We start from the raw sequence: 17,410 nt of genomic DNA, 5'->3' as shown, positions 1-17,410 counted from the left end.
AGGAAGAACATTGTGTATCTTAAGCATTTAGAATACTTAACTATTATGCTTCTAACTATTGATTCTTAGAGAAAATACAATGCAATCCCATCACACTTTTTATATTTGTCAATAATATGTTAATATTTACATCTCTTTGATTTTTAGTAAAAATAAAATCATGCCTTCAGTTGCAACCCAGGTGAAACCTCCAAATCTCAATGTTTACACTTATTTTCTACAGAATTCTCCACTTGGTAGTCACAGATTAGTTAAAAGAATGAATATGATCTTACACTGGGAAAATTGGTTTAATTTTAGATGAACATACTTTTTTACAATATTCACATTACTGTGAAGTTTACTTTTGTTGGGGTGGTAAACTACGATTTATTAAAAAAGAGAAAATAAGAGGTCAGGAAAATCAATTATTTTATTTAGTAAACTTCAAACATGTTTTAATTAAATTTAAATTATTTTAATTAAAGCCAATGTTGAAAACCCTTGCTAAACTTCAAGGGTAACAAGGGCTGTCAGGAACAGTGCAACGACAATAACTTGGGCTCCATGATGTGGGATCTACTCGTGGATTTACTTATGATTTGGAAAATTTGTGAATATACAACATGCATTTACAGTATACTAATACATTTCCTCTGCTCATTCTGAGAGATTTCTGACTTGAGTGGTTTTTAATGTCATTACAGCCAGCAATAGCAGTGGCTTCTGTGTGCAGAGTGATTTGCAGTTTTTGAATAGGATTTTCCTCTCTTTTTTATTAACTAGAACATCTTTGATTTGTTTACTGTAAGCTAAGGGATAGGAAAAATTCCTTCCTACTCAATTTTATGCTATTTACTTAATTTCCTGTTTACTAATTTTTTTCCACACTGGGGACTGAACCCAGGGGTACTCTATTACTGAGCTATATCTCCTATCTTTTTTATTTATTTATTTTACTATTTTGAGGTAGAGTCTACCTAAGTTGCCCAGCTGGCTTTGAGCCTGTATTCCTCCTGTCTCAGCCTCCTGAGCCACCAGGATTACAGGCATGCTCACCACACCTAGCTCCTGTTTATTAATTTTAAATTGTGAAATTAATTTAATTTGGGTTGTTAAAAGGTGAAATCAACTTAGTAGCATTTCTTTAGGACAAGTTCCTTTGTTGCCAGTGAAATTATGTTTTCTCATTTCTGAATTTATGGACCAGTTTTCAGAATTTGTATTTATATTCAAACTCAATGGGAAGATCTCTAGTAGGGGTGGTAGATTTAACTGTTCTACCACTTCACTGGGGGACCCAGAGTATCAGACATTTGAAATTCAAACCAATGATGGAGTTAAGAGTTCAGCTTTGGAAGCAGGAGGAAAATCCATACATATCAAGGAAATGCATTCACACACACACACACACACACACACACACACATACATACATCACATGCAGAAAATATTTTTTGGTTTTCTTTGTTTTACAAATAAATTATTTTGCATTATTTTGCATATCCTTAAGTATGAAGTTTTCTAATGCATTTAAAATATAATTTGCTTGATTAATATTCTTAAGGAACATTGAAAAACAAATCAGTATTTTGTTTCATAAAATATAAATATGGCCAGGCACGGTGGCGCATGCCTGTAATCCCAGCAGCTTGGGAGGCTGAGGCAGGAGGATCGTGAGTTCAAAGCCAGTTTCAGCAAAAGTGAGGCACTAAGCAACTCAGTGCGACCCTGTCTCTAAATAAGATAAATAGGGTTGGGGATGTGGCTCAGTGGCCGAGTGTCCCTGAATTCAATCCCCGGTGCCAAAATAAATAAATAAATAATATATGTATTATATTATATATTTATAAATTGTGTGAAATATATAAATATATAACATAAACAAATCAATGAATCATGATTTTTTTTCAAATCAAGATCTCTACATGGGTATGGAGTTGGAAATGAGAACAACTCTACACTTCCATTGCATGCTCTTGGGCTCAATTTTCTCATCTCTGTCATAATCCTGGGAATAATAGGTAGCATTTGTAATGCCCAAATTACTTTCCTTTCAGCAGTTCTATGGAATAAAGTTAGATAATATCTTTCTTGCCAAAGATGTCTAAGGATCCACCCAACAGGGTATTCTCCCCTCTAAAGGTCCCAGCTGCCTGATTGTACTGCCCTATGTGGATGCCCTTGCAACCTTTACCTACTCCCTGCCATGAAATGTGAGTGGAAGGGGTGGATGTCACTTCTGGATTGAAGTTTTCAAGAAGTGGTGTTTTCTGCATTCTTTCCTCTCCTACTGCCTAGAAGCAGAGGCTTCAAAGCCCTAGGGGATATTTAAGGTTTGCAGGGGACTCAAGGAGTTCCTGGAACATGAGACTTTCAGTTTTAAAAATTGTGACAGGCCAGGGCAAAATGGGATGTATTGGGCACCCCAGGAGATGCTCCCTGGCCAAGGTCACCTACTTTGGACTATTATGTGAGTGACACATAAATCAGGGAGACTTTGGAGTTAATTTGTTGCTGAAAGGGTAGAATGGGTGCCCTACCTTTCCATGCCTATCACAAGGGTCATGGCGGACACTCCAATAACAAAGAACAGGTTAGCAAGAGAAAAGCATGACACACTTATTTTATCAAAGCTTAATGTGATACAAGAGCCTTCAGACACAAAGATTCAGAGACCCAGAGGAAACTCTAATTTTATGCTTAGGTTTGATTAAGAACAGGTCAGCTATGTAGACATGTGACTGGACCAAAGAGTCTGATCCAATGGTAATAGACTGAGGGGGACACCCAGCAAGGCCTGTCTGTTCAGATTCTTCTCCGCCTCTCTGTGTTGCATTCCTTCCCCCAGGTGTGGGGAGGGTCCCTGTGGAATGAGGGTATTCAAGGGAGAAGGGAGAGTGACTTTTTAGGCTTTATGGTTTGCTTTGGGGGAGAGTTCTAATTCCTATGACTCGCCTTGGGGGAGAAGATTCTGGCTTCTGTGACTCCCTTCAGGGGGAGACAGAGGGTTGGGAGGAAGGAGAATAGGAGAAGGCCACAAAGACCTCACCTCCGGGGACCTTTCCATCTCTTTCAGTTCAAAGCATTTGACTTGCCAAGGCGCCACACCTGGGGGTATCACACTCTGAACACTCAGCTGCCATCCACTGGCTTCACCTTAACTAAAACATACTGTAATTGTTACTCGACCACCCGTCTTTTGGGGTTGGCACTTGTCAGTGAGAAGAGGTCAAAGACAGGAACTCTGGTTCTCACCCTCACTAGCTGTGTGACCCGAAGCATATTCTTGGCGGAATCTTCCAGTTGGAGTAGATAAATGGTTCTCAAAGTGTGGACAGGGATCAAGGGGGTCCCTGGGATCCTTTTAGAGTGTCCATGGGGGCAAAACCACCTTCTTAACAATACCAGATGCTATTACCTTCTTCTCCTTCTCTAGGAGATACGCACAGGAATTATCCTGAGGCTACACATGCATGATGACGTCATGGCTCTGGTGGCCAATGGAACGTGGGTTGACACATTCTTGTGTTTTAGGGTTTCTTGCTTTTAGTTTTCTAGTACAGTAAAGTCACACAAGCAAAATCTCCTGAGTTCATTAGAGATTGTTAAGGGTTTAAAAGCTCCTGAGACCAAAATGTTTGAGAACTATTGAACTGGATAATTTCTAAGGTTTTGTACAGTCTCCAAGTTTATGAAGTGCACACCCCTCAACACACACATGCACACACACACACACACACACACACACATTAGCTGTAGAATTTTTAGGTTGCTGTGACTTTTATATTTCTTTTCCATCTTAAACTGTGATAGAGATTAAAGCACTTTGGAATTCCTTCTTACTAGATCTATTTCCAGGGAAGTGTAGACACTTCCTATTTTATCTGTCAGGAATTATAGTATGTTCTTCATTATGACATGGGTCAGTTGTCCTAAACAAATCATAAAATAGCAATATTAAAGTGTATTTTTTTCCTTCTTAGAGAGGAAAGATACCATGTCATTCCAAACAAATAAACCAGATGATTATGTGTCTAATAACCTTAGATGCATACCTGTTGTGCTCATCCAGAGATTTGGATAAAAACATTAACACTTGATGGAAGGAAATCAAATTCAAATTTGGTTGTGTCTCTCTTGCTTATTACCTTCCAATAGCTTCCTGTGGTCCTCAGGATAAAACTTCATCTTATAGAAAGTCCTTGTGGGTCTTCACCTGCATGCCCCACTGCCCTGCCTCACCTCTGTGCATTCTCCCTCTGGCTCTCTGCCGAACTTTCCTCATGCTGATGGACTTTGACCTTATTCCAGTTCCAATTTAAATGCATTTTTCTCCAGCCTGATTTACAATCTCAGTGCACCTGTGCTTCTTACCCCTCAGCAACTCACTTGTAATTCTTTCTTCCAGGATGCTCCTTGGATCCAGAGGGAGAAACTTAACTAATCATCCTGGAGGATAATGATCCAGGTGTGACTTACTCCTGGCAACAAGCCCTGCCCACCAGTCGATCTAGATGAGAGGAGGCCTCCTCCTCATGCCTCAGAGGAGAGCTGCACACCTACAGCAAGCTGCTGTTCAGTCTGTTAAAGGAGTGACTCTGAAAAAGGTTTTCCTGATAGCCAAGGGCAAAATATCCATTAAAAATACAAGAGTATTTTGAAGTAATTGAAGTCCTCAATTACCTAAATTTAAAGAAAGTCAAGATCTACCATCTACTGAAGTATACACACACTCCACAGACCTATTCAAAAACTGGACTGTCATTTCAGGAATGTATGGTGCTCATTTATTTTGACAAATTAGTAGCATTGGTTTAAATTATTAATAATAATCCTTCACAGTATATTTTACAAAATTAGTAAAAATATAGTTTAAAAGTTATTGGCTTTCAAACTTTTCTAGGGAAGAAATAAAAGAATGCTGTTTCTTTTATTTTTAGAAACTATTAAAAACTCAGGACTGGGGTTGTGGCTCAGCGGTAGAGCACTTGCCTAGCATGTGTGAGGCACAGGGTTCGATTCTCAGCACCACATATAAATAAATGAATAAAATAAAGGCCTATCAACATCTAAAAATACATATTAAAAAACCTCATAGCTTATGTAATAAGTATAAGAGAAATTTGTTTATGTTTTAGGAAATGTATATACACTTCTGTAGTCAAACCCAGTACAGAATCAGGAACAAAAAATGTACAGGTCTCTCCTAGCTCATCTTCCATTAGAAGTCAGTTGCTGAATGGAGAAAGAATTCACTGGTCTGTATATATGGCTTTCTGGATTAGTAAAAATGATAATGGTAACTAACATTTATCAAAATCTTACTATGTTCTGAACACTATTTGTATTATATCTTTAGATAACTATAATAACCTAGCAGGTGGGTGTTATTGTTTTCAGTTGACAGTTGAACAAACTGAGACACAAGTGACTTACTCAAGGTCACACAACAGCAAAGGCAGGATTCAAAAACCATGCAGACCTAGTTTGTAGCCTAGCATTCTTTACCACTAAGTTCTACTGGGCTGTACAGTAATTGCTGAAGGAACAAATTTGTTTATTGTTTGTTTTACATTTAAAAAATTTTTTTCAGACATGTATCTAGGGTAATAATATCTGTCTCATTCTACTGTCCTTCCCATCCCCACCGCCCCACCCCTCCCTTCACTCCCCTCTGCATAATCCAAAGTTCTGAAGGAACAAATTTGAAGGCCTTCCTTGCACAGTCTTTCTATCTGTGCATATTAGAAAGTACAAGAAGTTTCATGGCACATTTGAAATAGTTCAGTAGTTCCCTTGAAAGTTTTCTCAGTGATGAATTCTTATTAGAAGAATCAAAGCCAGACATAGGATAAATCTTGCTTCATTTAATTCAACTGGGCTCAATTCAGTTCATATCACTGAACATACGTGGCATCCTGGATTTGGGGAGGGAAGACTGTGATTCACATATCTAAAAGGCATTATCTCTGCTTTCCAGAAGCACAGATTGACTTGGGGGCAGAGATTAGGGTTTCAAATAGACCAATCTATAGGTTCCAAGTAGCATATGCTGAATGCCCACAATACTTGGGCAGGGGACAGGACCAGGAAAGAAAATAAGGTTGAAGGTCTTCTTACCATGTATGCCCAGGCTTAGGAGACCATAGGCACAAGAAAAAAATTTCAAATGAATAATTAAGAGCACTTAAGGTAATCAGGTAGGGTTTGGAAAGAATCTGTGGGAGAGAAAGCATTTAAGTTTTAGGGCAGGGGTCAATCCATTCTGATGCTGCAGAATATGCAAAGACCAGATGCTGATAAAAATGCTTGAAATGATGGTAGGAGCCTGCTGAGTGATACTGAATAAAGAAATGTGTATATGGTAATGATTATGATTTAACTAACATTTATTATACATTTCTAGTGTGCCAGATGTCTTCAAGGCCTTAATTATATTTATTCTCCAGAACTGCAGTATTTGTGGCAGACACAAGAGTACAGCCCATTGTTTCCAGGCTGGAGGGGGGCGTGTGTGGTCAGCACACAGCCTCCATTCAGCTGCCAGCTCCTTCAGAGTTGGCCTCAGTTGTAAAAGCCACCTGGCCCAGACTCATGGCCTTCCAGGAGGAAGCCCATACTCAGTGACTGAGCAAAGGAGTAGAAGGGTAAGATGTTTGGGACCAGGATGGATCAACTCTGCTAGGGTTTATTTGCTCCAGGGTTCCCTGTGGGTTTGGCTAAGGTGTTGTTAGGCCTTCATTGCAGTTTGAGGCCGCACTGAAGTTTCAAGTTGAAGGATTAGAAAGAGAATCCTACTTCCCTCTCCATTTTCCTTTTCTCCTTCCTTCCTTCCTTCCTTCCTTCCTTCCTTCCTTCCTTCCTTCCTTCCTTCCTTCTTTCCTTCCTTCCTTCCTTCTTTCCTTCCTTCCTTCCTTCTTTCCTTTCTTCCTTCCTTTCTTTCTTTTTCTGTAGTACTGGGGATTGAACTCAGGGTACTTTACCACTGAGCTATAAACCCAACACCTTTTTATTTTTTATTTTAAGACAGGGTCCTGTGATGTTGCCCAGGCTGGCCTTGAACTTATGATCCTGGGGCACCAAGATTCTCTGTGTCACCACAAGTTCACCCAATGAGTGAATAGCAGAGCCAAGTTTTCAATTCTGATGCATCTGACCCTTAATTAAGGACTTTCTCTAGAACTCCACACTGGTTGCAGGGACTGACTATACAGTATTTAGCTCAAGCTGCTTTTTTGCTCCTGCCTCAGCAGGCACACACACATCAACAGGAATCCCTTCTCTGTCGGCCCACAGAGATCTTTCCTTTTGGGAAAGCTCTGAGTCACCTGTGCCCCCTAGAGGTAGCTAGAGTTCTGGGTCAACTGTGCCCATTTGTGGCTCCTATTAGTCTTTTGATTCTCAGCTCCTCAACAAAATGAAGTTTTCTGGTGACAAGCTTTTGTAGTACATTGCATTGGGTCACAATTTGCAATCACATATTTATTTTATCTACTAAATTTTTATTCCCAGAGGACCTGAGTCATGTTTGTAGAGTTCATCCCTAACTTTCCAGTACCGAGCATACGGGCTGGTGTAAGACAGGAGCTCAGTTTACATCTGTTAAAGTAAAGTGTGTGAGATAGTCAACATTACCTGCAGTTCTCTTCTCTTATTCAACTATAGGAGCTATTCACACAAAAAATATTTTTGTACTTTGGTGGGCATTAATTATTGTATTACTGTTTTGAGGTTCACAGGATATTTTAGGCCATTTCCAAATAACCAAATATGGTGATCAAAGATTAATAGCCACTAAGAGAGCTCCTTATATTTATTTTGGAAGTACCTTTCATTTTCTTTGAGAGGAGGCTAGATCCTAAGATAATGCTGATATTTTCCAGAAATGAGGATTCCATGAGTTTTCTTGGATGCCCATCCTAATGTTTAGAAGCCTTTTAAAGGTAGTCTCTATTATTTTACCCTCTCAGCTGTTTGATTTGCAAACTCATTTTTTAGATATGCCTGATAGTAGAGTATATTTTGAGATATTACACATACATGGAGTGTAACTTATTCTAACTAGGGTCCCATTTGTAAACTCATTCATTTGTAAAACCAAAGTCACCCTCGACATCCGCTGACCTCGTTAAAGCACATAAATCTTCTTGTGAAGATATTTCATCTTGAAATGTGGCAAAGGTGTGAAGTATTAAAGAAATGTTCTCTTTAACATTTGCCCTACAAACTCACTAGAAAAGCAGTCTCAGGCATTTCCGACATGGGTTGCTTTTCATGCTGTTTCGGTTTTACTCTTTTAATAAAGATTTTTAAAGATTTCAATAAGGCAGATTTTTTAGTTTTTACCTTTTTAGATTGCTGGATCCTTTTTTATAATCATAAATGTATTTTAAAATATAAAGTTAATATGTTAACACAGAATTTTGAAAGGAGAGGGAACAGGAACAGAATTCCTTTTCTCAGACGTTCTACATGCTCTCTCTCATGGAGAAGTTTCTGCTATATGAAGGTTATGAAGTGCAAGTGGGAGGAAAAAGTTTGTAAAAGGTTTATTTTTCCAGAGTTGCTCTGAAACCAAATGGAATCCAATCCTGCACAGCTGGAATTAGAAAACTCAGGCTCCAGGCTCTGTTACCTAATAGCTGTGTGTGTTTCTGTAACTTACAACCTCTCTGGGTCTGGCTTTCCTTTTTGTAAAATAGGCATAGTGATTCCTAGAAGTGACCTAGCAGAAATGTATTAAGGGATTGAAACATGACAAAACCTCTTCTAACCCCTGGGGACGTATATATACACATAAGCTACTGTTATCACTGGTCTTTTTCTGGATCTTTTCGGAAGGCTATATTGCAGCAGATGGTAGTATTTGGGATGTAGCAGGTACCCCCACCCCCAAGTAGTCCCGAAACCGTACCATCGCCATGCCCACAGGCCCAACTCTGCTGTCGGCATTTGCATTTCTTGCCCAAGGGCTTACTTAGGCCGCCAGCTCCTGGTGTATGTTCCCAAAATAGACTGGAATACCAGAGACCGACACACCCAGATCAGTCTATAAACACTGACCGAAGGGACCTAGTATATAAAAACCCCAGCTTCCCTGCCTCTTGGATGGGATTGTCTCAGGGTCAGTTACTGGAGGAACCCCCAAAGAAGACAGTATTTGTATAAATTACAATTTTTTGAATGGAAGTAATATACATTATCTCGATATAGTTTCTACCCAAATAAAAAAAAATAGCTTATTAACTCACATAATGCAATGTTAAAAATGGTGCAATTTTATGTAAGTTTTGGCTGCGTGCAGGAAACTCAATTAATGTTTTCAGTTTGTTTGCTCTCTCCCTCTCCCCATCACTCCTACCTGTTTCCCTTTAAGTACTCACTTAGAAAAGCTGTTCCAAACTTAAACTGTCTTTAAAACATGCAACACCTAAAAAAGTAAAATCTCTGGTGTACATCTATATCAATTCCAGAAAGGGTCTCATATTGGCAGTATTTGTGATGCATGCTGGTCTCCAGAACGATCACTGTGTCCAGGTGACTGAATTATGCTGGGAGATCACACCAGGGAAGAGAGCATCTCTATCAGGGTCACATGGAATGGGGGGAGTGGGCTTGACTTCAGAAGGATGTGGGCAACAGTAAGCATCCCACAAACTAGAAAATACTGCCTGGAATTTCCAACTTCTTTCTTGAAAATACCTCACAGTTTTAGAGCTTTTCACCCCAACAAAAGCACTTGGGACTAAGATACCAATAAGACCAGTGACCCCTTTTTCAGGTTTAGAATTGAGGGCTCAGATATCACCATTCTTTAATAAAGGGACAAGAAAAGAATTCATTAAACAGTAAAAATCATAGTTGCCACCTGTGAAGCACACATAGGCTAGGTTCTAAATTCCATGCTAAGCAGTTTACATATGTGATTCCCCTTTAATTGGAAAGACAACCCCCCTGATGAGTCGTGGGTAGGTGTAACTAGGATTTTCATTTTACAAATAAAGAAACTGAAGCTCAGAGAGGCTAAATAAATGACTTGCTCAAGCTCAAGAGAGGCTAAATCTAAACACAACTTTTTTCAGTTTGTTAATGGAAGAGACAATATTTGCATCCAGGTCTGTGCAGTTTGGAGCCCAGGCCTTAGCCACCAGGGTACATTGCCCACCTGAGTTGCTGATGCTTGGGAAATACTGTTTTGGTCAGACCTATCTTAATAGTCTCCTGTTCTTCAGTTCCTTTGTGGCATTCACATGCAATAAAAAAAGATCAAACTTTAGGAGTACACGACTCTTTCTTTCCTTCAAATCTCACAGTGGATTGTAGAGGCTTTTCCTTCTGATCGGAGAACTTGCCAACTTTCCACCCAGAATTAGTTGACCTAGAAAACACTTTTTATTAAACTGCAGCAAAACTAGAGATACCTAGGTTGCTATATTCATAGTCCTTCTCCAGTTAGCCTAGGGAAGTCTCCTGACTGAGTAGTTAGATCAGAATTGATTTGATGAGAGCAGAATTAATAGACCTTGTCTTTTACTGGACTGGGAGGCAGCAAATTCTAAACACCTTGTACTCAGTAGAAACCAGAACTATATATTTGCATTCCTTTTAGACACTTTGCAATTTTGTTATTGTTTAAAAACGTAAGAGGTAACCGAGGTGTGAATCTAATTATCTCCATGATCAGTTGACGATCCCCACACAGTTGAAAGTGCTAAATTCCCTCACTGGTTTGGCAAATACTTATTAATCTCCTTTTCATATGCTAGGCTCTCCCCTAAGTGCTGGGGACAGAGTGATGACCCAGACAGAAACAAACCTCTCAGCAAATAAGTATATACAAATAAACATATAATTATTACACATTGAGAGTTCTAAGAGTTTAACTGGTGGGCTTCAACCATCAGGTGCTGGTGCAGCAATCAGAAATAACTCAAGGTAGTTTAAACAGAACATAGATTAGTGTAAAGAACTGGGTGTTTGTAGAAATCTCTGGGAAGACTGAAGCAGCAGTTTGATCCAGGGTCTTTAGGGGTCTCTCTCTCAGAACACTGAAAATTGATCCTCTGGGCAACTGTCACTTGAACCTTGGCCAGAACCAAGAGCATACTTCCACCACAGTTTCCTACTGAAACTGTTTCTGGGCACCAGAGAACTATAGAGTAGACACTCAAGGTTGTGAGGCATGATTTTGGAAACCGGATCAAGATGCCACCAAGGCAAAGTAGAGAGTCAGGAAACTGGAAGGGGGAGAAAACCCAAACTAAAACAATAGCTAAATATGATAAATGAATGGCAGCTAGTTAACATTTTCCAGTTTTTTTTTTTTAGAAGACAGTTTTCCTATAAAAAATGTGAAAATGTGCAATTAAGCTAGAACAGAAGGAGAGGGAGGAAAGGAGAGAGAGATATAATAGGAAAACAATGCTGTCCTGAAATTTGCCTTGAGTTAAAATTGGCCTGAGCTGCTTCACAGGCTGTTTGAACTCTCAGCATGGAGTCTAGGTTCCAAGAAAACCAGGTAGAAGCTACATTGCCTTTAGAGATCTTGCCTCTGAAATCATATAGTGTCACTTCTGCCATAGTCACAAGCACATGCAGATTAAAGGCTAAGGAACAAAGTTTACTTTGTGTGTGTGTGTGTGTGTGTGTGTGTGTGTGTGTGTATACTGGGTCTTTAACCCGGGGGTGCTCTACCACTGAGCTACATCTCAGCTTTTTTTGGTATTTATTTTGAGGCAAGGTCTTGCTAAGTTTCAGGCTGACCTCAAACATGCAATCCCCTTGACTCAACTTTCCAAGTAACTAAAATTATAGGTACGCCCCACAGCACCCAGCTAAAGTTTTTGCTTTTTAAAAGCAGGAGTTTTAAAGCATCATTGAAAGAGATGAAAAATATTGTTTGGTCATTCTGAAAAATGCAGTTTATCACAGCATCCAAAAATAGAGTGAATTTTCCATGTATTCAAGTCTTCTGTTATGTCTCTGTAGATTTTTAGATTCTGTACAACAAAAGATGTTTCTGAAACATGCTTTAGTTTTGTGGTTAGCACTTATTACTAGCTTACTATAAATATATACATACATACAAATATATATTTTACTTATTATAATCTTCTGTTTAAAGATATTAGTTTAATGATTGTGATAATCTAAAAAAAAAAAGTCATGTCTCTGAGGCTGATTAAACTGAGTTTCTTTACTCTTGGGAGTTCAGTGTGCAATGGTTACAAACAGCAACCTCCTTGGTAGTGTATGCAGCCCATTTTTTGTATAGGTTCCCCTAAGGAACCTTGGAGACAGTGCACTCCAGTGAATGTTCATGTCTCTGATCTCCTGCTGTCCCCAATATAGGCCCAAGAAAAACATGTGGATGACCTTTGGGAGGCTTAGGGCATGGTGGCTAGGAATCATAATGGCCAAGTCATCATGTCCATCTGCACCAACCTGCAGAACAAGGAGCACAATGTGATTAAGGTCCAATGCAGGGCCCAGTTCAAGTTCCCTGGCCACCAGAACATCCACCTCTCAATGAAGTGAAGTTTTACCATGTTCATCACAGATGAAGTTGAAGACACCGTGACTGAAAAGAGGTTCATTTCTGATAGCTCATGTCCCCAGTCAAGGTCCTATAGACAAGCAGCAGACCCTGCACTCCTGAGGACATCCACTGTGTTGTCCACTCCTTAATAATGCTCACCAATAAATCCTCCATCTCTCTCTCTGTCTCTCTCCCAGACACACACACACACACACACACACACACACACACACACACAGTCACAGTCATGTCCCTAATACCTGGAGAATACCTAGCATCTAGTAGACATTATATATAAGATCTATGACTGTGCACTTGCACACAAATAAAATCAATTGAACTAATTTTCCCCTGATGTTGGCATAACTACTGAAAACTTAATATTTTAAGAATGAGACATATACAACAGGAAGATACCTAATCTATGGTGCTTTGCATCTGAATATTGTAAAGTTTAAACTATTGGCCTACTAGTTTCTGTGGAAGAACATTTATAAAATGAATCGAAGCTAAGAGTCACTGTTATATTATTATATTAGAAGGTAAGACTTAAAAGTACAAGATCTATGACTATATGCTTATGTATAATTAAACTATATTTTCTCCTAATGTCGGTATAACTACCGAAAACTTAAATTTTGAATAGACGACATACTCATCTTTTCTATCATTATCAATAAATAATCCATGGTGTCCCATCTACATATAGATTTATAACTGACCATAAGTCTAATTATTGAAATAGTTTTGACTATCTGATCTTTAAGGTACTTCGACTCTTCCATTCTCTGCCCTCACGATTTGGGCTTTATTATTTAAATCACAATGTTGATTTAAAAACTAAGTGGGATGATGCATGAAAAAACACTCATTGAATTATAATCCCTATATGTTAGATAATAATACTTAATAAACAAGTTATTTATTACAAATAAATATAATAAATTAATATTGATTACCAACAAATTGGGAGAATTTCTTCCAGGGCTCGATCTATTTTCTCAGATTTCCTGTAGGTGGCTATTTTCAACAAAGAGGGAGCTAGGTGGGGCATTTACTTCCTTAACTTAAGTGGGAATGAGATGGGTCTGAAGTCACCTTCCTGGGCTACAAAGCATCAGCCTACAGGACATAGTGCAAACAGAGAAGATTCTAGGCTCGCAGTGCACACAGGAGCTTGTGCTGAAGGGCAAGACCTGCTGGAAACCTCTCCTGAGTAGGGCCAGCCTCAGTATGGATCTGAGGGAGACACTTCCTTACAATTATAATTCAATGAGTGTTTTTTTCATGCATCACCCCATTTAGTTTTCACAACACTGTGATTTAAATAATAAAGCCCAAATCATGAGGGCAGAGAATGGAAGAGTCGAAGTACCTTAAAGGTCAGATAGTCAAAACTATTTCAATAATTAGACTTATGGTCAGTTATAAATCTATATGTAGATGGGACACCATGGATCATTTATTGATTTATTTATTGGCTAACGTGGGACAACACCCACCTGAGGGAGCCAGAATGACAGTTGCTTCTTTTGGAATGATCTGGTTTAAGTTCTGTGCACAGGCCTGCCATCCCAAATTATAATCATGGAGACAGTGCGTTTAGTGCTCGCCATACAGTGTGGGCCTCATATTAGCAAGAGGATGGAAATGGGGGATGTCCCAGCATCAAAAAATATATTCTTTTGCTATCAAAATACCTACTATTAAAATAAACTATTTTTGTTTTCTCATTGTTGTTGTGAATGAGCAACTAATGGAATTTTAAATCTACTGAGCAAGGACCTATCCATGCATGCATTCAGTGCCATTTTGTCATTTGAATACCCAACTGTTTTATGGATATACAAAATTATTATAAGAACTTCAGTGATCTAAAAAAAGTAATAAAAATAAACTATTTTTATTTTAAATTATATTATTAGTAGATTACTATTAGAGATGGCTTTTAACTTACACTTGTTTCTTTTTGATTATCGGTATTTTAAATATTTTCATACTATGTTTGCCTAAAAATTAATAAAAAACTAATGCAGGTGACTTACAAAGTATTTGGAAAAGATAGGCAACTAAGAGGAAGAAAATTAAAATTACTGGCAATTCTGCTATCCAGACACCAGCACAGTTAACATTTTGGGATCTAATCATCCAGTATAGAAATTCTTAAACAAAAATGGGTTATTGCTGTACATACTGTATTTACTCTCTTCTTTTACTTATAAAAAAATATCGTGAGCATCCTCACATACCAGTAAATGTTTTTCAGACATATTGAAAACTGCACATTCTAAGGTCTTTTCATGCATATTCACCAGTTGTAAAAGCTGCATGTCTCCATGCTCTGGCCAGCAGTGTGATTCAGTGCCAGTCTTCTATCAACTCCAGTGCTGACCCTTCCAACACTGGAGATTAGAATAATTGGAACATTATGATCAGCAATGTTATCTAGTTTTTGTTTTAATCAGCAGCACTCTAATGAAGAGTAAGATCCATCATCCTTTCCCTAAGTTTCATGGGACAACTGGGTTTTCTAAGATTGCTTTAAAATTGCATAACACTAAAGCAACGGGAGTGGCATCTGTACATACGGGTGGAATGAATTTTCACGTGTAAATATTTAAGACTCACACTGCAATATCTCTAAGTTCGGTTCCTTTAATATATGTATGCTCACTAGATCCTTCTTACCATTCAATAACAAAAATTATTGATGGTCTACCATATGACAAGTCCTGTTCTGAGTTGTGGTGATGTAACAGTCAGCAAAACTGACAAAATTTCCTTGTGTGTACATTCTAGAGGGGAGAAACAAACAAACATAAAAAAGGGAAAATAACCCCAAGGTATGATACTGCTATGATAGGACACAGAACAGGGTTTAGGGGCTACAGGGTGGTAGAATGGGAGGGGAGGTACCCTCTATTATAGGGGGGATTAGGGAAGACTCTCAGATAAGATGATACTTGAGCAGAGACCTTAGATTAAAGCAGAGTGAATAGACCATGCAGATGTTTGGGGAAGAGCATTGCAGTACTAAAAAGTACAAAGGCCCCCAGGCAGCCATGTGCTTGTTTTGCTGGAGGAGTAGCTGGAACAATGAGGAACAGAGACAAAGGTGATAGTTCAAGGTGAGATCAGAGAAGTAGAGGAGTCAGTTCATATAAGATCTTGTAGGCCTTGACTAGGAAAGTCTTCAGTTTTATTATGAAGGAGCTCAGAGAGGAGGCAAGGAGATTAGCTGGAAGCTATTGCTATGGTCCAGTAGAGTAGTCAAGAGTTTACATAAATAACAGCCGTTTCTCCCACATAAGCCTGACCTGATCTGCAAAGTTGAGGTTACTGCCCATCTCCAGGGCTATCCAGTCTCTCTTCTTCTATGTCCAGATCAGGAGTAAATATGAAAGAGGTGAAGTGGGTTTCTTCCACTAAGTTGGGTGCTAAGTATGCGTGAAGAGGAATCAAAATACCTAAGAGTGACAAGGCAGGATCAAGGGTGACACTCTCAGAAGTCAATTTGACAAGCCTTGGTCTAGCACTTTCAGGGTTGACAAGAACATGCTGGCAACTCTAGAGATAAAGCAAAGTAGAGGCACCAGAGGCTTCAGTAAAAAGCCTAAAAAAGAAGTGACAGACACAAATGCGTAGTGTGTACCAAATCACTCCATATTTAATCTCTGCAATGAAATACCTGGAAATCTATAAATGACGGCAAGAAGCAACTTGACAGGCTGCTGTGTGTTCTACTTGCCAGTTAAGAACTAGCTGGAAGTTTTTCTCAAATCTGAGTTGTCACTTTGGAACATAAAAATCTAGTCAGAGTGATTTTGAAGTCTGAAGTCCAGGCATCGATCTACAAACTAGCCAATGAGCAATCAAGTGAGAAGGGTAGAGGCAGGATGGATGGCACCATTTGTTGAGCCCTTTGTTGTTCTGGAAGATAAACATCATGAGGTCACTGATTCTTTTGCTCACTTCTGTATCCTCAGTGTGGTAAACTGTGTGCAACCCAATAGGTCCTTACTAACAGTGTTTGAGTGGATGGGTTTTAAATTCTAGGGCTGTGTGTTTAAGACTACTGAGGGTGAGATCAGATCTTATTTCTCCTCATGTTTGTCCCTTTTTATTTCTCGCCCATATTATTGCAGCAGAAATTGTCAATGACCTGCTCATATTGCCTTGTCCCACTCTGAAGTCAAATGCATAAATGCAGACACTTCCTGCACATAACTGTATTTTTGTTAATTTTCTGCCTGCTGGTGTCTTCTGACTGCTTGGTCTCATGCTCTGGAAGTTCTCTGAAGAGTTAAATCCTATGGGGGTACTTCTCTATCAATGAAGGAGAGGAATTAGTCAACAATTATCCCAGAATCCTTGCTTCTTGGTGGAATAACTCTGATGTGCATTCTACAATCTCTCAAAAGAGAGGTCTGTGACCCAGTTGCTTGCTTGCAATGGTTTTCTACCCATAAATGCATTCTTTGTGGCTTGTACACCTTCCCAGGCCATCACTCTTACTCTAGTTCCTCAGACCACCTCCTAAAAACTACATACTCCCAAATCCTTACGTCAGGTATTTGTTTCAGAGAATCCAAACTAAGATGATCTCCTACAGAGCCTATGGGGCATGTATCAGGGGTTCCTGTGAAGACAGGTAATGCAAATAAGGCATTAGCACATCTCTCACAGAGTAAACTGTCAGCTGTTAGCCACTACGATTATTGAGGGTGCCCGCAAAAGACTTATACAGTACCAATTTTGAGGAGAAATTTTAAGGAGAATCAAGGCAGATACTAATAAGTACCCCTAATAACAACAGTAATGGTGTCAGTGGATGAGAAGAAACAGAGGCAAAAATCAACAATGAAGTTAGAGAAAATGGTGCATGAATTG

The 17,410-nt window shown here is 39.0% G+C and overlaps 1 non-coding gene across 1 annotated transcript; it reads left to right on the top strand.

The window, feature by feature from the left end:
* The first annotated feature begins 12,153 nt into the window (after positions 1-12,153).
* LOC124969653 (small nucleolar RNA SNORA70) lies at positions 12,154-12,284 on the top strand. Its single transcript, XR_007106021.1, has one exon. It is a non-coding gene; the product is annotated as a small nucleolar RNA SNORA70 (small nucleolar RNA).
* Positions 12,285-17,410: the final 5,126 nt, after the last annotated feature.

This window comes from Sciurus carolinensis, chromosome 17 (genome assembly GCF_902686445.1).
Source record: "Sciurus carolinensis chromosome 17, mSciCar1.2, whole genome shotgun sequence".
In the NCBI taxonomy this organism is placed as follows: Eukaryota; Metazoa; Chordata; class Mammalia; order Rodentia; family Sciuridae; genus Sciurus; species Sciurus carolinensis.
The sequence above is the reverse complement of the archived record's forward strand: the minus strand, read 5'-3'. Positions and strand labels throughout refer to the sequence as shown.